Source organism: Cricetulus griseus, chromosome 5 (genome assembly GCF_003668045.3).
Source record: "Cricetulus griseus strain 17A/GY chromosome 5, alternate assembly CriGri-PICRH-1.0, whole genome shotgun sequence".
NCBI lineage: Eukaryota > Metazoa > Chordata > Mammalia > Rodentia > Cricetidae > Cricetulus > Cricetulus griseus.
The window spans coordinates 185,021,565-185,043,593 of NC_048598.1; the positions used below are offsets into that span (position 1 = coordinate 185,021,565).

Consider the following 22,029-nt stretch of genomic DNA (forward strand, 5'->3'; position numbering starts at 1 on the left):
ACTTACATCAGTTTTCTGGATGCTCTCACACGGGAATAGGGCAACCATGGACCTCCCAGCCAGGCAACAGTGTGTCACTCAGCATCCATGCGGGGAGGACAGAGCAGGGAAGATAAGAAAAAGATTGATGTTTTCAAGTCATTTCTACACTTTCCCTTTCACCTGTTTTACAAAAGGTGAATGCCTGTTATTTAGGATTCAAATTGTTGATGGTGTCTTAAAGAATCAAGGATTGAAGTGACCCTATCTGGGGCTTAATCTATTAATTATATATCATATGTGAACTTGCATGATGTTTATAAACATCTTTATGCCAGTTATTTCTTAACTGACTTCCAGATTTTATGCATGTAGCAATGCCATTAGTGGTCTAATAGTTATATTCTAAGGGATCAATGCCTCACTAAATGTATTGGCATTTATAGGTATATTTATAATTTATATCATGTTTCGTTAATCCCTGAGGACATGCATGAAAGTGCCTGATTCTAATGTCCAGCATGTCCTCCACATGTCTAACTTTTGTCACCTGGCTAAGAGGGAGGTGTGAGGTGTGTGATGCTGTGAACCTCAGACAGGAAGTGATGTAGTCATCGTCAATGCATGACTTAGATCGCCGCCGAGCCTAGTCATCATTGGTCCATACTACCTGTCTCTACTCTAGCAATATGTGCATGTTTGCTATTTAACAAACAACTATAACTTTATTTTGTTTTTTAGGATAAGTGAATCCTTTACTCAGAGACAATGTATACTCTATAATAATATAGAGCATCATCCCATGGAGGAAAAGAAGACAATTTTGAATATTACTCACACAGCTCTGGGTCTTCTGTAAACACCAAGATTAAGTGTAGAGTTTGAGGGTGGCCCAGTGTTTAAAGCAGACTGAAGCCATTGCTTCTGAGGGATGACCACTGTGGATGATGAAAATTTATTGACTTAACTTATGTAGCCTTTGTAAAACATCTTCTGTACATGTTTGTGAATCTGTGGTAATAGCTATAAGTATTCACTTATGTTTTCATTTAATAATATTTAAAACTTTGTGTCTGGTCCATTTTAGGTTGCAAAATTTTAATGAAAATTTTTTGCTTTGTTTTGTTTTCATGACAGGGTTTCTCTGTGTAGCTTATGAGTGTGTGCTGCCACATAGTTTGTTGATCAGACTGACCTCAAACTCACAGAGATCCTGGTATCTCTGTGTCCTGAATGCTGGGATAAAGATATGCACCACAAACTTCCTGGATATTTTTTTGTGATTCAGTTTGAAAAACTTAAGGATATCAAACTTTATTTCCTTTAAATACTAAAGCAAAGACCCAAGATGAACTATGAAGGCAGCAGCTATGAGCACAGATTTAGGATCTAGGACTCAAGAGAGATAACAACACATTCCTTGCTTTGCCTGAGCATCACAGGTGTTTGTGTATATATCCTAAGGAGTAAAAACCAGTTTAAAAAACCAGAAATATTAAAAGAGTGGATAGATAAGGAGAATCAGACTATACTCAAATGTTTATAGCCAGGGAAACTTAACAAAAATTGATTGTGCCTAACCGTGTACTGGAGTGTTGTAACCAAGCTCACTGAAAAGCCACTGAGTCACATATTAACTTCCCTACAACTGAACATCATACAATAAAATGAAAACCAAAACTGGTCCATGTGTCTGTCAAGTTACACACCACCTATACATCAGGGGCCATCCATATACACTGAATGAACCTAGGTAGAAGAAAATAGATCCTAAATCAGTCTCCCCAACAGTCTGTCAAACATAAGTATACATGGAGCCTTCTGCCTGCATATAGGATACTTTATCCCCAAAACTTCAAGGAAAGCATAAAAACTGTATGTTAAGGTATGTCTAAATACATGAACGCAAACACCAAGGAAAATGATAAATGGCTAAATTTATTTGTGCTTTCTAGAGAGTCAGATGGGAGCACCTCAACCATCTACGTGTTTCACAATAGGCCAGCACTAGGCACCACTTTGGATTCCTTAACTGAGATAACAATACGCTTTTTCTACAGTTATGACACGGCCACTGCAGTTGTGATTCCACAGAAAAATGACGATATTAATGTCAGATGATATCATTTAGACAATATATAGAGAGATATATGGAGATGAAATATAGTTGATGGATAAATGAATGGATGCATAGACAGACAGACAGACAGACAGACAGACAGGCAGGCAGACAGACAGACAGACAGACAGATAGACTTATGATGATATGGACATATAAAGTTAAGGTATCAAATATGTTCCTATGTACGTTTTACTGCAATTCCTGGATCATAAGTATGTCATCAGATCATTTTATATTAAAGACATTAAGTGTATCAAGTTATTTTTCATCTGTCACTACCAGCTGGGTCATTACTGAAAAATTTGTAACTTATTTAACAATAAGGAGTAGCAGTCAAAGTAACACAAGAACATGAACTATACTTACATGCCCCCCTATGCTCCCAAGACCCTAGGCTAGTCGTGGACCTCATGATACAGACGGTAGGGTAACTCAGCTTTGGAATATCCACAGAGATGAAAAGAAGAAAGGATTAAAACACAATCTTCTTCTGTACCATGTCCCTAGTGTTGTATCTATTTTATTTTAGTCATCTAATATATAAAATTATAATATATTTTTCTTGATAATATGCACAGGAGACCCAGTTGTAATCCTACCAAGAAGGTTAGACACTGCTTAAACAAAACAGAACATCCTCAGCTTAGGTATTCTAACTCTGCACATTTATTACTAGAAGGCTTCTGTGCATTATATATACATAGTGTTAATATTAAGATTTAGAATTATTATGGCGAATGCCGGAAACTCTTTCATTCATATGTAAATATATTTATGTATATGTATATATCTACATCCATATGTATATACAGTACAATGAAATCTCCTCCACAAAAATATTATGACACACACTCAATATACAACACCTGACATCTGTGTCTCAACCCACACTACATGTGTTCTCCTGTGAACCTCAGACTCCCACACCTGTATTCATGATCCCGGATCATACATCATCAGTGGTCATAATTGATCCAACACCACCTTTGCCTTCCTCTTTCTCTGTGTTATTATTACCTAACTATCTGTGTCTCTTGTTCTAGTTACATAACTATTGGTCACAAAATCCTGAGATACTGTGGTAATCCAACAGTTTGTGCCACCCTGATTCTGTCTCTTCTCTTAATTTCGGGGACGTCAGCACTGTGTCATGGCCATTTTAAATTCAGCTCACAGTCACAGTTTTCCTAACAGGAACCTATGCATGCCTTTACCAAGACAGTAGTGTCTTATCAAGGCCACCCAAAAGGACAAGAACTTTAACTCCACTTACATTAATTCTCTGGATGCTCACACATGGGAATAGGGCAACCAAGGAACACCCAGCCAGGCAACAGTGTGTCACTCAGCATCCATGCGGGGAGGACAGAGCAGGGAAGATAATAAAAAGATTGATGTTTTCAAATCATTTCTATAATTTCCCTTTCACTACCCATTATTTAGGATTCAAATTGTTGATGGTTTCTTAAAGAAGCAAGGAACGAGGTGACCCTATCTGGGGCTTAGTCCATTAATTATATATCATATGTGAACTTGAATGACATTTATAAACATCTTATGCCACTTATTTCTTAACTGACTACCATATTTTATGCATGTTGCAATGCATTTGTGGTCCAATATTTAAGTTCTAGGTGATCAATGTCTAAATAAATGTGTTTGCATTTATATGTATATTTATGTCGTGTTACATTAATGCACTAAGGACATCCATGAAAGTGCCTGATTCTAATGTCCAGCATGTGCTCACATGTCTAACTTTTGTCACCTGGCTAAGAGGGAGGTGTGAGGTGTGTGATGCTGTGAACCTCAGACAGGAAGTGATGTAGCCATCGTCAATGCATGACTTAGAAAGCCGCCAGCCTGGTCATCATTGGTCCATACTACCTGTCTCTACTCTAGCAATATGTGCATGTTGGTTGTTTAACAAACAACTATAACTTTGTTTGTTTTTCAGAATAAGTGAATCCTTTACTCAGAGACAATCTATACTCTATAATAATATAGAGCATCATCCCATGGAGGAAAAGAAGACAATTTTCAATATTACTCACACAGCTTTGGGTCTTCTGTAAACACCAAGATTAAGTGTAGAGTTTGAGGGTGGCCCAGTGTTTAAAGCAGACTGAAGCCATTGCTTCTGAGGGATGACCACTGCGGATGATGAAAATTTATTGACTTAACTTATGTAGCCTTTGTAAAACTTTTTCTGTACAAATTTGTGAATCTGTGGAAATAGCTATATGTTTTCACTTAATAAAAAGTAAGTCTTTGGGTCTGGTTCATTTTAGGTTGCAATTTTTCTATTAATTTTTTTCCTTTGTTTTGTTTTCATGACAGGGTTTCCCTGTGTAGCTTAGGAGTGTGTCCTGGCACATGGTTTGTAGATCAGACTGACCTCAAACTCACAGAGATCCTGGTGTCTCTGACTCCTGAATGCTGGGATAAAGACATGCACCACAAACAGCCTGAATAATTTTTATGATTAAGTTTGAAAAACCATAAGGATATCAAACTCTATTTCCGTTAAGTACTAAAGCAAAGACCCAAGATGAACTGTTAAGGCAGCAGCTATGAGCACAGATTTCAGGATCTAGGACTCAAGAGAGATAACAACACATTCCTTGATTGTCTGTGCATCACAGGTGTGTGTCTATGCTGAGCAGTAAAAACCAGTTTTTAATAAAAAACAGAAATTTTAAAAGAGTGGATAGGTAGGGAGACTCAGTCTACACTCAGATGTTTATAGCCAGGTAAACTCAACAAATATTGATTGAGCTTAACCGTGTAGTGGATTATGTAAGCAAGCTCACTGAAAAGCCACTGAGTCACTTTCTAACTTCCCTAAAACTGAACATAACATAAAACTGTCCACAAAACCATGAGGACACGACCAGTCCATGTGTCTGTCTAGCTATACATCCCCTGTTCATGGGGGAAAACTAAATATTCTGGGTGAACCTGAATTGAAGGAAGGAGATGTGACTCAGTCTCTCCAGATGTCTGTCAAACATCAATATACATAGAGCTATTTGCATGCATATGGGATTATTTCTCCCTATAACTTCAAGGAGTTAGCCCAGACACTATATAGTGCTACAGTGTGTCTAAATAAATAAATATAATCACTAGGGAACAACCATGAATGGTTCAGTTTATTTGCCTTATATAGAATCATAAGGGACTTGATTAAGGTCTGCACTGGCCTCCACTTTGTCCGAATTAACTGAGATAACAATAAGCTTTTTCTATATTTATGATAGGGCAATGATGGCTGTGATTCCACAGAAAAGGACAGAATTAATTTCTGATTATATTTCACAGATGACAGATGATAGAGAGATAGAAAATTAATAGAAAGAAAATGATAGAGAGAAGGTCAGATAAAAATAAGCTATCAAATTATATGATTTTTATATGTTTTAGAGCAACTATTTGGTACTCGTGTGTCATATTGACTTCAGCTTAAAGATACTAACAAAGTGTGTCAAAGATATTCGCATTATTATTAACCGGATTTGTCATTCTTGAGTAATTTATAATCCATTGAACAATAAGGAAAAGCAGCAAAGTGACACAAGAACATGAACTATACTTACATGGCCCGCGAGCTCCCAAACCCTAGGCTAACCGTGGACTTCAGGATGCAGATGAAAGGGTAAATTCACCTTGATTGCATCCACAGGTGAAAAGAAGAAAGGATTAAAACTCAATAATGTTCTATACATTGGACTGTCTTTGGCTTCTTTTTTATTTTACTCATCTATGTGAATTAAACTATGATACATTCTACTGGAAAAAACACCCAAAAAACCTGGTTCGAACCCTAACAGAACTTTTAGACACAATTTTGAGCAGCACACAGCATCATCAGCTAAGGGATTGTAACTCTACACATTTATTATTCCTGGATTTCTGAAATGTATATATTTACTACTTATATTACTTTGGAGAATGCCTTGCCCTCTTATTATTTCATTCTAATTGTACAAATGGAATGAAAACTCATGAACATAAATATTTTGATAACACACTATATATACTATACTTGACATGTGTTTCACAATCCACACATCATGTGTTCCAGTGTGAACCTCAGACTCCCAGAACTGTAGTCATGATCCCGGGTCATACATCATCAGTGGTCATGACTGATCCAACACCAACTTTGCCTTTCTCTTTCTCTTTCTGTGTTATTATTACCTAACTCTCTGTGTCTCTTGTGATAGGTACATAACTATTGGTCACAAAATCCTAGCACAAAATCCTGAGATATTGAGGTAATCCAAAAGATTGTGAGACACCGACCCTCTGTCTCTTCACTTAATTTTGGACCACTCAGCACTGTGTCATGGCCATGTTAAATGGAGCTCACAGCCACAATTGTCCTAACAGGAGCGCATGCATGCTTTCAACAAGATAGGAGTGTCTTTACAAGGCTACACAAAGCAGGACAAGAACTTTAACTCCACTTACATCAGTTCTCTGGATCCTCACACATGGGGATAGGGCAACCATGGACCTCCCAGCCAGGCAACAGTGAGTCACTCAGCATCCATGCAGGGAGGACAGAGCAGGGAAGATAATTAAAAGATTGACCTTTTCAAATCATTTCTGCATTTTCCTTTCACTACTTGTTATTTACAAATTAAATTGTGATGATGGTTTCTTAGAGAATCAACTAAAGATTTAAAATTGAGATGTTGACTCTCACTGTGGCTTAATCCATTAATTATATCTCATATGTGAACTTGGATGAAGTTTATACACATCTTATGCCAATTATTTCTTCAGTGAGTTCCAAAGTTTCTGCATGTAGCAATGCCATTAGTGGTCCAATATTTAATTTCTAACTGATCAATGCCTCAGTAAATGTATTTTCATTTATGTGTATATTTATATCATGTTATATTAATCCACTGAGGACATGCATGAAAGTGCCTGATTCTAATGTCCAGCATGTGCTCCACATGTCTAACTTTTGTCACCTGGCTAAGAGGGAGGTGTGAGGTGTGTGATGCTGTGAACCTCAGACAGGGAGTGATGTAGCCATCGTCAATGCATGACTTAGAAAGCCGCCAGCCTGGTCATCATTGGTCCATACTACCTGTCTCTACTCTAGCAATATGTGCATGTTTGCTGTTTAACAATAAAAGTGCCTATGATTTTCTTTTCTCTTCTGGCATAAGCAAGTCCCTTGCTCAGATAAACTCGATACTCTGTAGTAACATAGAGCATCGCTTTGAGGAAAGGAAACAACAATTTTGAATGTTACTCACACAGGTTTGGGTCTTCTGTAAACACCCAAAGTAAGTGTAGAGTTTGAGCGTGGCCCAGTCTTTAAAGCAGACAGAAGCTTCTGAGTGGTGAGCACTGTGGATGATGAAAATTTAATGACTCAACTCATGTGATCTGTGTAAATCTTTTTCAGTACATGTTTTGTGAATCTGTGGTAATAGCTATGTGTTTTCACTTAATGGAATTGAAGACTTTGTGTCTTATTCATTTCAGTGTGTAATTGTTTTTGTAACTTATTTATGGTGAAGTTTTAAGAAATTCAGAATGTTAACCTTTCCTCCCTTTAGTACTTAAAGAGAAGACCCAGGGACAAACTTGAGACCAGCAGCTATGAACACAGATTTCTGGAACGAGAACTTAAGAGAGATAAGAACACATTCCCTGTTTGCCAACCCATGACAGTTGTTAGATAGAGGATGTCTTCCTGTGTGCAGTGTATATATGTTCTCCATATTGGTTGATAAGTCAATCTATTTTGGCTAAAGGACAGGCAGTATGTTGTCATGCAGGAAGTATAGGTGGGGCTAAGGACAATTCGGCAAAAGAAATGCAGAGAGAGGGAGTCGAGTAGTCATGTAGCTACAGAGGAAGAAAGAGACCTGGCTTCACCAGTAAACCAAGACCACAGAGAGATACACAGATTAATACAAGTGGGTTAATAAGTAAATGAGAAGTAGCCAATATTAAGCCTGAGCAATCAGTCAAACAGTTTAACATTAATGTAATCCTCTGTATGCGTCTTTGAAACCAAACAGCTATGGTTTGGGGCAGGATAGAAACTTCTGTCAACAAGTGTTTGTGTGCCTATTCTGAGAAGTACAAAGCAGTACAAGGACAGAAATATTAAATGAATGGATAGAGAGGCTCACTCTACACTCAGATGTTTTATGAACAAATCCACCTCAATACAAACTTACATGGACTAACCTTGAACATGCTGTATTGTAAGCACGCCCACTGACAAAGTCCCTGAGACACTTGCTAACTTCCCTAAAACTGAACATAAGACAAAACCATAAGAACAGGACTGGTCCATGTATCTGTCTAGCTACACATCCTCTGTTCCCTGAGAGACAACTAAATATTCTGGGTGAACCTATATTGAAGAAAGGAGATGTGACTCTGTCTCTCCAGATGTCTGTCAAACATCAATATACACAGAGCTATTTGCATGCATATGGGATTATTTCTCCCTATAACTTCAAGGAACAGCCCAGAAACTACACAGTACTAGAAAGTGTCTAAATAAATAAATATAATCACTAGGGAACAACCATGGATGGTTCAGATTATTTGCCTTTTATACAGAATCATAAGGGACTGGATTAAGGTCTGCACTGGCCTCCACTTTGTCCGAATTAACTGAGATAACAATAAGCTTTTTCTATGTTTATGATAGGACCATGATGGCTATAATTCCACAGAAAAGGACAGAATTAATTTATGATCATATTTCACAGATGACAGATGATAGAGTGATAGAAAGATCAATAGAAAGAAAATGATAGAGAGAGATTTTCAGATAAAAATAAGCTATCAAATTATATGCTTTAGTATGTTTTGGAGCAACTCTTTCCTAACTAATGTATCATCTTGACTTCAGCTTAAAGATACTAATAAAGTGTGACAAAGATATTCCCATTATTCATTAAGCAGATGTGTCTTTCTTGAGTAATTTATAATCCATTTAACAAAAAGGTGAAGCAGTCAAAGTAACACAAGAAATGAACTATACTTACATGGCCCCCCGAACTCCCAAACCCTAGGATATGTGTGGACTTCAGGATGCAGATGAAAGTGTTAGCTTGAGAACATCCACAGAAAAAAGAAGAAAGGATTAAAACACAATAATGTTCTATGCATTGGCCTTTGTTTGGCATCTTTTTTATTTCACTCATCTATGTGTATTAAACTATGATGCATTCTTTTGCTAAAAACACCAAGAGAACCTGGTCCTAACCCTAACAGAACTTTTAGTCACAATTTTGAGCAGCATACAGCATCATCAGCTAAGGAATTGCAACTCTACACATTTATTATTACTGGATTTCTGAAGTGTATAGATTTACTACTTGCTATAACCTTGGAGAATGCCTTACCCTCTTATTATATTTCATTCTAATTGTACAAATGGAATGAAAACTCATGAACATAAATATTATGACAACACACTATATATACTGCACATGACATGTGTTTCACAATCCACACTTCATGTATTCTGGGGTGAAGCTCAGATTCCCAGACCTGTAGTCATGATCCCTAGATCATACATCATCAGTGGTCATCATTGATCCAACACCACCTTTGCCTTCTCTTTCTCCTTCTGTGTTATTATTACCTAACTATCTGTGTCACTTGAGATAGTTACATTACTATTGGTCACAAAATCCTGAGATATTGAGGTAATCCAACAGTTTGTGCCACCCTGACACTCTGTCTCTTCTCTTAATTACGGAGCCCTAAAACTGTGTCATGACCATGTTAAATTGAGCTCACAGTCACAGATGTCCTAACAGGAACCTATGCATGACTTTACTAAGAGAGCAGAGTTTTATCAAGGCCACCCAAATCAGGACAAGAACTCTAACTCCACTTACATCAGTTTTCTGGATGATCTCACACGGGAATAGGGCAACCATGGACCTGCCAGCCAGGCAACAGTGTGTCACTCAGCATCCATTCGGGGAAGACAGAGCAAGGAAGATAAAAAAAGATTGATGTTTCAAATCATTTCCACAATTTCCCTTTCACTACTGTTATTTAGGATTCAAATTGTTGATGGTGTCTTAAACAAGCAAGGAAGGAGGTGACCGTATCTGGGGCTTAATCCATTAATTATATATCATATATGAACTTGCCTAATGTTTATATACATATTTATGCCAATTATTGCTAAACTGACCCCAGAATTTATGCATGAAGCAATGCCATTAGTGGTCTAATAGTTATTTTCTAAGTGATCAATGCCTCACTAAATGTATTTGCATTTATGTGTATATTTATATCATGTTATATTAATGCACTGAGGACATGCATGAAAGTGCCTGATTCTAATGTCCAGCATGTGCTCCACATGTCTAACTTTTGTCACCTGGCTTAGAGGGAGGTGTGAGGTGTGTGATGCTGTGAACCTCAGACAGGAAGTGATGTAGTCATCGTCAATGCATGACTTAGATCGCCGCCGAGCCTGGTCATCATTGGTCCATACTACCTGTCTCTACTCTAGCAATATGTGCATGTTTGCTGTTTAACAAACAACTATAATTTGTTTGTTTTTCAGGATAAGTGAATCCTTTACTCAGAGACAATCTATGCTCTATAATAATATAGAGCATCATCCCATTGAGGAAAAGAAGACAACAATTTTGAATATTACTCACACAGCTCTGGGTCTTCTGTAAACACCAAGATTAAGTGTAGACTTTGAGCGTGGCCCAGTGTTTAAAGCAGACTGAAGCCATTGCTTCTGAGGGATGACCACTGCGGATGATGAAAATTTATTGTCTTAACTTATGTAGCCTTTGTAAAACTTTTTTGTATGTTTGTGAATTTGTGGAAATAGCTTTATGTTTACACTTAATAAAATTTAAGTGTTTGTGTCTGGTTCATTTTAGGTTGCAAAATTTTAATTAAAATTTTTTGGTGTTTTGTTTTCATGACAGGGTTTCTCTGTGTAGCTAACGAGTGTGTGCTGCCACATAGTTTGTTGATCAGACTGATTTCAAACTCACAGAGATCCTGGTGTCTCTGTGTCCTGAATGCTGGGATAAAGATGTGCACCACAAACTTCCTGGTTACTTTTTATGATTAAGTTTGGAAAACTTAAGGTTATCAAACTTTATTTCCTTTAAATGCTAAAGCAAAGACCCAAGATGAACTATGAAGGCAGCAGCTATGAGCACAGATTTAGGATCTAGGACTCAACAGAGATAACAACACATTCCTTGCTTTGCCTGAGCATCACAGGTGTTTGTGTGTATATCCTAAGGAGTAAAAAGCAATTTAAAGAACCAGAAATATTAAATGAGTGGATAGATAGGGAGACTCAGTCTACACTCAGATGTTTATAGCCAGGGAAACTCAACAAAAATTGATTGGGCCTAACCGTGTACTGGAGTGTTGTAGGCAAGCTCACTGAAAAGCCATTGAGTCACTTATTAACTTCCCTAAAACTAAACATCCGAAAATAAAATGAGAACCAAGACTGGTCCATGTGTCTGGCTAGCTAAACACCACCTACACATCAGGGGACATCTAAATACAATGAGTGAACGTAGTTGGTAGAAAATAGACCCTAAAACAGTCTCCCAAACAATCTGTCAAACATAAATATACATGGAGCCCTCTTCCTGCATATAGGATACTTTATCCCCAAAACTTCAAGGAAAGCATAAAAACTGTATGTTAAGGTATGTCTAAATACATGAACGCAAACACCAAGCAAAATAATAAATGGCTAAAGTTATTTGTGTTTCCTGATGAATCATATTGGAGCAGATCAACCATCTACCTGTTTCACAATAGGCCAGCACTAGGCTCCACTTTGGATTCCTTAACTGAGATAACAATATGCTTTCACTATATCTATGACATGGCCACTACAGTTGTGATTCCACAGAAAAATGAAGATACTAATGTCAGATGACATCATTTAGACAATATATGGATAGATACAGGGAGATGAAAGATAGTTGATGGATAAGTGAATGGACAGACAGACAGACAGACAGACAGACAGACAGACAGATAGATCGATAGACTTAGGCTGATATGGACATATAAAGTTAAGGTATCAAATATGTTCCTATGTATGTTTTACTGCAATTCCTGGATCATTCAGTATGTCATCATATCATTTTATATTAAAGACATTAAGTGTATCAAGTTATTTTTCATCTGTCACTACCAGCTGGGTCATTACTGAAAAATTTGTAACTTATTTAACAATAAGGAGTAGCAGTCAAAGTAACACAAGAACATGAACTATACTTACATGACTCCCCGTGCTCCCAAGACCCTAGGCTAGTCGTGGACCTCATGATACAGACGGTAGGGTAACTCAGCTTGGGAATATCCACAGAGATGAAAAGAAGAAAGGATTAAAACGCAATCTTCTTCTGTACCATGACCCTAGTGTTGTATCTATTTTATTTTAGTCATCTAATATATAAAACTATAATATATTCTTCCTGATAATATACACAGTAGACCCAGTTGTAATCCTACCAAGAAGGTTAGACACTGCTTAAACAAAACAGAGCATCCTCAGCTTAGGTATTCTAACTCTGCACATTTATTACTAGAAGGTTTCTGAGAATTACATATATACTGTTGATATTAACATTTAGTATTATTATGGAGAATGCTGGACACTCTTTCATTCATATGTAAATATATTTATGTATGTATATCTACATACATATATATATACAGTACAATGAAAACTCATCAACATAATTATTATGACACACACTCAATATACAACACCTGACATCTGTGTCACAACCCACACTACATGTGTTCTCCTGTGAACCTCAGACTCCCAGACCTGTATTCATGATCCCGGATCATACATCATCAGTGGTCATAGTTGATCCAACACCACCTTTGCCTTCCTCTGTGTCTCTTTTGATAGTTACATAACTATTGGTCACAAAATCCTTAGATACTGTGGTAATCCAACAGTTTGTGCCACCCTGAATCTCTGTGTCTTCTCTTAATTTCAGGGACCTCAGCACTGTGTCATGGCCATGTTAAATTGAGCTCACAGTCACAGTTTTCCTAACAGGAACCTATGCATGCCTTTACCAAGAGAGCAGAGTTTTATCAAGGTCACACAAATCAGGACAAGAACTTTAACTCCACTTACATCAGTTCTCTGGATGCTCACACATGGGAATAGGGCAACCATAGAACTCCCAGCCAGGCGACAGTGTCTCACTCAGCATCCATGCAGGAAGGATAGAGCAGGGAAGATAATAAAAAGATTGATGTTTTTAAATCATTTCTATACTTTCCCTTTCACTACCTGTTATCTAGGATTCAAATTGTTGATGGTGTCTTAAAGAAGCAAGGAAGGAGGTGACACTATCTAGGGCTTAATCCATTAATTATATATCATATGTGAACTTGCATGATGTTTATAAACATCTTTATGCCACTTTTTTCTTAACTGACTTCCAGATTTTATGCATGTTGCAATGCATTTGTGGTCCAATATTTAATTTATAAGTGATCAATGCCTCAGTGAATGTATTTGCATTTATATGTATATTTATGTCATGTTACATTAATGCATGAAAGTGCCTGATTCTAATGTCTAGCATGTCCTCCACATGTCTAAATTTTGTCACCTGGCTAAGAGGGAGGTGTGAGGTGTGTGATGCTGTGAACCTCAGACAGGAAGTGATGTAGCCATCGTCAATGCATGACTTAGAAAGCCGCCAGCCTGGTCATCATTGGTCCATACTACCTGTCTCTACTCTAGCAATATGTGCATGTTGGATGTTTAACAAACAACTATAACTTTGTTTGTTTTTCAGGATAAGTGAATCCTTTACTCAGAGACAATCTATACTCTATAATAATATAGAGCATCATCCCATTGAGGAAAAGAAGACAACAATTTTGAATATTACTCACACAGCTCTGGGTCTTCTGTAAACACCAAGATTAAGTGTAGACTTTGAGGGTGGCCCAGTGTTTAAAGCAGACTAAAGCCATTGCTTCTGAGGGATGACCACTGCGAATGATGAAAATTTATTGTCTTAACTTATGTAGCCTTTGTAAAACTTTTTCTGTACATATTTGTGATTCTGTGGAAATAGCTATATGTTTTCATCTAATAAAATTTAAGTCTTTGTGTCTAGTTCATTTTAGGTTGCAATATTTTTATTAAAATTTTTTGCTTTGTTTTGTTTTCATGACAGGGTTTCATGTGTAGCTTAGGAGTGTGTCCAGGCACATGGTTTGTAGATCAGACTGACCTCAAACTCACAGAGATCCTGGTGTCTCTGACTCCTGAATGCTGGGATAAAGACATGCACCACAAACAGCCTGAATAATTTTTATGATTAAGTTTGAAAAACCATAAGGATATCAAACTCTATTTCCTTTAAGTACTAAAGCAAAGACCCAAGATGAACTGTTAAGGCAGCAGCTATGAGCACAGATTTCAGGATCTAGGACTCAAGAGAGATAACAACACATTCCTTGATTGTCTGTGCATCACAGGTGTGTGTCTATGCTGAGCAGTAAAAACCAGTTTTTAATAAAAAACAGAAATTTTAAAAGAGTGGATAGGTAGGGAGACTCAGTCTACACTCAGATGTTTATAGCCAGGTAAACTCAACAAATATTGATTGAGCATAGCCATGTAGTAGAGTATGTAAGCAAGCTCACTGAAAAGCCACTGAGTTACTTTCTAACTTCCCTAAAACTAAATATACCACAAAACCATGAGGACACGACCAGTCCATGTGTCTGTCTAGCTACACATCCCCTGTTCATGGGGGGAAAAGTAAATATTCTGGGTGAACCTGCATTGAAGAAAGGAGATGTGACTCAGTCTCTCCAGATGTCTGTCAAACATCAATATACACAGAGCTATTTGCATGCATATGGGATTATTTCTCCCTACAACTTCAAGGAGTTAGCCCAGACACTATATAGTGCTACAGTGTGTTAAACAAATAAATATAATCACTAGGGAACAACCATGAATGGTTCAGTTTATTTGCCTTATATAGAATCATAAGGGACTTGATTAAGGTCTGCACTGGCCTCCACTTTGTCCGAATTAACTGAGATAACAATAAGCTTTTTCTGTATTTATGATAAGGCCATGATGGCTGTGATTCCACAGAAAAGGACACAATTAATTTCTGATTATATTTCAAGATGACAGATGATAGAGACATAGAAAATCAATAGAAAGAAAATGATAGAGGGAAGGTCAGATAAAAATAAGCTATCAAATTATATGATTTTATATGTTTTAGAGCAACTATTTGGTAACTCAGTGTGTCATATTGACTTCAGCTTAAAGATACTAACAAAGTGTGTCAAAGATATTCGCATTACTTATTAACCGGATTTTTCATTCTTGAGTAATTTATAATCCATTGAACAATAAGGAAAAGCAGTCAAAGTAACCAAAGAACATGAACTATACTTACATGGCCCCCTAGCTCCGAAACCGTAGACTAGCTGTGGAGCTCATGATGCAGATAAAAGGGTAACTTCACCTTGGTTGCATCCACATATGAAAAGAAGAAAGGATTAAAACTCATTAATGTTCTATATATTGGCCTGTGTTTGGCTTCTTTTTTATTTTACTCATCTATGTGAATTATCTATGATGCATTCTTCTGGAAAAACACCCAAAAAATCTGGTTCAAACCCTAACAGAACTTTTAGACACAATTTTGAGCAGCATACAGCATCATCAGCTAAGGGATTGTAACTCTACACATTTATTGTTACTAGATTTCTGAAATGTATATATTTACAACTTGGTATTACTTTGGAGAATGCCTTACTATATTTCATTCATATCGTACAAATGGAATGAAAAATCATGAACATAAATATTATGACAACACACTATATATACTATACTTGACATGTGTTTCACAATCCACACTTCATGTATTCTGGGGTGAATCTCAGATTCCCAGAAATGTAGTCATGATCCCTAGATCATACATCATCAGTGGTCATCATTGATCCAACACCAACTTTGCCTTTCTCTTTCTCTTTCTGTGTTATTATTACCTAACTCTCTGTGTCTCTTGTGATAGGTACATAACTATTGGTCACAAAATCCTAGCACAAAATCCTGAGATATGAGGTAATCCAAAAGACTGTGAGACACCGGCCCTCTGTCTCTTCTCTTATTTTTGGAGCCCTCAGCACTGTGTCATGGCCATGTTAAATGGAGCTCACAGCCACAATTGTCCTAACAGGATTGCATGCATGCTTTCACCAAGATAGGAGTGTCTTTACAAGGCTACACAAAGCAGGACAAGAACTTTGACTCCACTTACATCAGTTCTCTGGATCCTCACACATGGGGATAGGGCAACCATGGACCTCCCAGCCAGGCAACAGTGTATCACTCAGCATCCATACAGAGAGAACAGAGCAGAGAAGATAATTAAAAGATTGAAGTTTTCAAATCATTTCTGCATTTTCCTTTCACTACTTGTTATTTGCAAATTAAATTGTGATGATGGTTTCTTAGAGAATCAACTAAAGAGATTTAAAATTGAGATGTTGACTCGCACTGTGGCTTAATCCATTAATTATATCTCATATGTGAACTTGGATGAAGTTTATACACATCTTATGCCAATTATTTCTTCAGTGAGTTCCAAAGTTTCTGCATGTAGCAATGCCATTAGTGGTCCAATATTTAATTTCTAATTGATCAATGCCTCAGTAAATGTATTTTCATTTATATCTATATTTATATCATGTTTCGTTAATCCCTGAGGACATGCATGAAAGTGCCTGATTCTAATGTCCAGCATGTGTTCGACATGTCTAACATTTGTCAACTGGCTAAGAGGGAGGTGTGAGGTGTGTGATGCTGTGAACCTCAGACAGGGAGTGATGTAGCCATCGTCAATGCATGACTTAGAAAGCCGCCAGCCTGGTCATCATTGGTCCATACTACCTGTCTCTACTCTAGCAATATGTGCATGTTTGCTGTTTAACAATAAAAGTGCCTATGATTTTCTTTTCTCTTCTGGCATAAGCAAGTCCCTTGCTCAGATAAACTCGATACTCTATAGTAACATAGAGCATCGCTTTGAGGAAAGGAAACAGCAATTTTGAATGTTACTCACACAGGTTTGGGTCTTCTGTAAACACCCAAAATAAGTGTAGAGTTTGAGCGTGGCCCAGTCTTTAAAACAGACAGAAGCTTCTGAGTGGTGAGCACTGTGGATGATGAAAATTTAATGACTCAACTCATGTGATCTGTGTAAATCTTTTTCAGTACATGTTTTGTGAATCTGTGGTAATAGCTATGTGTTTTCACTTAATGGAATTGAAGTGAAATTTCAATTTCACATGGAATTTAAATCTTTGTGTTTAGTTCATTACATTGTGTAATTATTTTTGTAACTTATTTATGGTGAAGTTTTAAAACATTCAGAATGTTAACCTTTCCTCCCTTTAGTACTTAAAGAGAAGACCTAGGGACAAACTTGAGACCCGCAGCTATGAGCACAGATTCCTGGAACTAGAACTTAAGAGAGATAAGAACACATTCCCTGTTTGCCAACCCATGACAGTTGTTAGAAAGAGGATGTCTTTCTGTGTGCTGTGCATACATGTTCTCCATATTAGTTGATAAATCACGCTGTTTTGGCTAATAGACAGGCAGTATGTTGTCATGCAGGAAGTATAGGTGGGGCTAACAGACTAGGACATTTCAGGGAAGAAGAATGCAGAGAGAGGGAGTCAGGAGGTAGAAGTCATGTATCTACCAATGAAGACAGAGACCTGGCTTCACCAGTAAACCAAGACCACAGAGAGATACACAGATTACTGGAAGTGGATTGGTAAGTAAAAGAGAAGTACCGAATAAGAAGCCTGAGCAATCAGTCACACAGTTTAACATTAATGTAATCCTCTGTGTGCTTCTTTGGAACTAACCGAGTGCGGTTTGGGGGCAGGATAGAAACTTCTGTCAACAAGTGTTTGTGTGCCTATTCTGAGAAGTACAAAGCATCACAAGGACAGAAATATTAAATGAATGGATAGAGAGGCTCACTCTACACTCAGATGTTTTATGAACAAATCCATCTCAACACAAACTTACATGGACTAACCTTGAACATGCTGTATTGTAAGCACGCCCACTGACAAAGTCCCTGAGACACTTGCTAACTTCCCTAAAACTGAACATAAGACAAAACCATAAGAACAGGACTGGTCCATGTATCTGTCTAGCTACACATCCTCTGTTCCCTGAGAGACAAGTAAATATTCTGGGTGAACCTGCATTGAAGAAAGGAGATGTGACTCAGTCTCTCCAGATGTCTGTCAAACATCAATATACACAGAGCTATTTGCATGCATATGGGATTATTTCTCCCTACAACTTCAAGGAGTTAGCCCAGACACTATATAGTGCTACAGTGTGTTAAACAAATAAATATACTCACTAGGATACAACCATGAATGGTTCCGTTTATTTGTCTTTTATATAGAATCAAAAGGGACTAGATTAAGGTCTGCACTGGCCTCCACTTTGTCCGAATTAACTGAGATAACAATAAGCTTTTTCTATATTTATGATAGGGTCATGATGGCTGTGATTCCACAGAAAAGGACAGAATTAATTTCTGATTATATTTCACAGATGGCAGATGATAGAGAGATAGAAAGATCAATAGAAAGTTAATGATAGAGAGAGAGATGATCAGATGAAAATAAGCTATCAAATTATATGCTTGTATATGTTTGGGAGCAACTTGCTAGTAACTCAGTGTGTCATCTTAATTTCAGCATAAAGTTATTAATAAAGTATGATAAAGATATTCACATTACTCATTAACTGGATCTGTCATTCTTGAGTAATTTATAATCCATTTAACAATAAGGAGAAGTATTCAAACTAACACAAGAACATGAACTATACTTACATGGCACCCTGTGCTCCCAAGACCCTAGGCTATCAGTGGACCTCATGATGCAGATGAAAGGGTAACTTCACCTTGGTTGCATCCACAGATGAAAAGAAGAAAGGATTAAAACTCAATAATGTTCTATAGAGTGGGCCTGGTTTGGTTTCTGTTTTAATTACCTCATCTATATGTATTAAACTATGATGCATTCTTCTTGAGAAAACACCCAGAAAACCTGGTTCTAACCCTAACAGAACATTTAGACACAATTTTCAGCAGCATAAAGCATCATCAAGGGATTGTAACACTACATATTTACCACTAGTGGATTTCTGATATTGATATGTATGTATGTATGCATGTATGTATGTATGTATATACCCTGGCTGCTAGTATACTACTTGGTATTATTTTTGAGAAGGCCTTGCCTTGTTATGATTATATTCCATTCTAATTGTATGAATGGAACGAACCACTGGAAACATAAATATTATGATAATACACCCTAAATACTACATCTGACATTGGTATCAACACTTCTTGATTTCTGTTGTGAACCTCAGACTCCCAGACCTGTAGTCATGATCCCTAGATCATACATCATCAGTGGTCTTCATTGATCCCATACCACCGTTGCCTTACTCTTTCTCTTTCTGTGTTATTATTACCTAACTCTCTGTGTCTCTTGTGATAGGTACATAACTATTGGTCACAAAATCCTAGCACAAAATCCTGAGAAATGAGGTACTCCATAAGATTGTGAGACACCGACTCTCTGTCTCTTCTCTTAATTTTGGACCCCTCAGCACTGTGTCATGGCCATGTTAAATGGAGCTCACAGCCACAGTTTTCCTAACAGGAGCCCATGCATGCTTTCAACAAGATAGGAGTGTCTTATCAAGGCTACACAAAGCAGGACAAGAACTTTAACTCCACTTACATCAGTTCTCTGGATCCTCACACATGGGGATAGGGCAACCATGGACCTCCCAGCCAGGCAACAGTGTGTCACTCAGCATCCATGCAGTAAGGATAGAGCAAGGAAGATAATAAAAAGATTGATGTTTTCAAATCATTTCTGCATTTTCCTTTCACTACTTGTTATTTACAAATTAAATTGTGATGATGGTTTCTTAGAGATTCAACTAAAGAGATTTAAAATTGAGATGTTGACTCTCACTGTGGCTTAATCCATTAATTATATCTCATATGTGAACTTGGATGAAGTTTATATACATCTTATGCCAATTATTTCTTCAGTGAGTTCCAAAGTTTCTGCATGTAGCAATGCCATTAGTGGTCCAATATTTAATTTCTAATTGATCAATGCCTCAGTAAACGTATTTTCATTTATATCTATATTTATGTCATGTTACATCAATCCACTGAGGACGTGCATGAAAGTGCCTGATTCTAATGTCCAGCATGTCCTCCACATGTCTAACTTTTGTCACCTGGCTAAGAGGGAGGTGTGAGGTGTGTGATGCTGTGAACCTCAGACAGGGAGTGATGTAGTCATCGTCAATGCATGACTTAGAAAGCCGCCAGCCTGGTCATCATTGGTCCATACTACCTGTCTCTACTCTAGCAATATGTGCATGTTTGCTGTTTAACAATAAAAGTGCCTATGATTTTCTTTTCTCTTCTGGCATAAGCAAGTCCCTTGCTCAGATAAACTCGATACTCTGTAGCAACATAGAGCATCGCTTTGAGGAAAGGAAACAACAATTTTGAATAGTACTCACACGGGTTTGGGTCTTCTGTAAACACCCAAAGTAAGTGTAGAGTTTGAGCGTGGCCCAGTCTTTAAAACAGACAGAAGCTTCTGAGTGGTGAGCACTGTGGATGATGAAAATTTAATGACTCAACTCATGTGATCTGTGTAAATCTTTTTCAGTACATGTTTTGTGAATCTGTGGTAATAGCTATGTGTTTTCACTTAATGGAATTGAAGTGAAATTTCAATTTCACATGGAATTTAAATCTTTGTGTTTAGTTCATTACATTGTGTAATTATTTTTGTAACTTATTTATGGTGAAGTTTTAAAACATTCAGAATGTTAACCTTTCCTCCCTTTAGTACTTAAAGAGAAGACCTAGGGACAAACTTGAGACCCGCAGCTATGAGCACAGATTCCTGGAACTAGAACTTAAGAGAGATAAGAACACATTCCCTGTTTGCCAACCCATGACAGTTGTTAGAAAGAGGATGTCTTTCTGTGTGCTGTGCATACATGTTCTCCATATTAGTTGATAAATCACGCTGTTTTGGCTAATAGACAGGCAGTATGTTGTCATGCAGGAAGTATAGGTGGGGCTAACAGACTAGGACATTTCAGGGAAGAAGAATGCAGAGAGAGGGAGTCAGGAGGTAGAAGTCATGTATCTACCAATGAAGACAGAGACCTGGCTTCACCAGTAAACCAAGACCACAGAGAGATACACAGATTACTGGAAGTGGATTGGTAAGTAAAAGAGAAGTACCGAATAAGAAGCCTGAGCAATCAGTCACACAGTTTAACATTAATGTAATCCTCTGTGTGCTTCTTTGGAACTAACCGAGTGCGGTTTGGGGGCAGGATAGAAACTTCTGTCAACAAGTGTTTGTGTGCCTATTCTGAGAAGTACAAAGCATCACAAGGACAGAAATATTAAATGAATGGATAGAGAGGCTCACTCTACACTCAGATGTTTTATGAACAAATCCATCTCAACACAAACTTACATGGACTAACCTTGAACATGCTGTATTGTAAGCACACCCACTGACAAAGTCCCTGAGACACTTGCTAACTTCCCTAAAACTGAACATAAGACAAAACCATAAGAACAGGACTGGTCCATGTATCTGTCTAGCTACACATCCTCTGTTCCCTGAGAGACAAGTAAATATTCTGGGTGAACCTGCATTGAAGAAAGGAGATGTGACTCAGTCTCTCCAGATGTCTGTCAAACATCAATATACACAGAGCTATTTGCATGCATATG

General features: G+C 37.5%; 6 non-coding genes and 5 pseudogenes across 6 annotated transcripts; all 11 read right to left on the bottom strand.

Moving 5' to 3' along the window:
- Window positions 1-3,007: 3,007 nt before the first annotated feature.
- LOC113831351 lies at window positions 3,008-3,078 on the bottom strand. Its single transcript, XR_003485500.1, has one exon. It is a non-coding gene; the product is annotated as a small nucleolar RNA SNORD113/SNORD114 family (small nucleolar RNA).
- Window positions 3,079-3,903: 825 nt separating this feature from the next.
- LOC113831355 lies at window positions 3,904-3,982 on the bottom strand (annotated as a pseudogene).
- Window positions 3,983-6,189: 2,207 nt separating this feature from the next.
- LOC113831335 lies at window positions 6,190-6,260 on the bottom strand. Its single transcript, XR_003485502.1, has one exon. It is a non-coding gene; the product is annotated as a small nucleolar RNA SNORD113/SNORD114 family (small nucleolar RNA).
- An 863-nt stretch (window positions 6,261-7,123) lies between these two features.
- Window positions 7,124-7,202, bottom strand: LOC113831360 (annotated as a pseudogene).
- A 2,423-nt stretch (window positions 7,203-9,625) lies between these two features.
- On the bottom strand, window positions 9,626-9,697 carry LOC113831328. The gene has a single exon (XR_003485486.1). It is a non-coding gene; the product is annotated as a small nucleolar RNA SNORD113/SNORD114 family (small nucleolar RNA).
- Window positions 9,698-12,929: 3,232 nt separating this feature from the next.
- Window positions 12,930-13,000, bottom strand: LOC113832149. Its single transcript, XR_003485423.1, has one exon. It is a non-coding gene; the product is annotated as a small nucleolar RNA SNORD113/SNORD114 family (small nucleolar RNA).
- Window positions 13,001-13,789: 789 nt separating this feature from the next.
- On the bottom strand, window positions 13,790-13,868 carry LOC113831356 (annotated as a pseudogene).
- A 2,193-nt stretch (window positions 13,869-16,061) lies between these two features.
- LOC113831324 lies at window positions 16,062-16,133 on the bottom strand. Its single transcript, XR_003485461.1, has one exon. It is a non-coding gene; the product is annotated as a small nucleolar RNA SNORD113/SNORD114 family (small nucleolar RNA).
- An 863-nt stretch (window positions 16,134-16,996) lies between these two features.
- LOC113831357 lies at window positions 16,997-17,075 on the bottom strand (annotated as a pseudogene).
- Window positions 17,076-19,593: 2,518 nt separating this feature from the next.
- LOC113835785 lies at window positions 19,594-19,665 on the bottom strand. Its single transcript, XR_003485493.1, has one exon. It is a non-coding gene; the product is annotated as a small nucleolar RNA SNORD113/SNORD114 family (small nucleolar RNA).
- Window positions 19,666-20,529: 864 nt separating this feature from the next.
- Window positions 20,530-20,608, bottom strand: LOC113835759 (annotated as a pseudogene).
- Window positions 20,609-22,029: the final 1,421 nt, after the last annotated feature.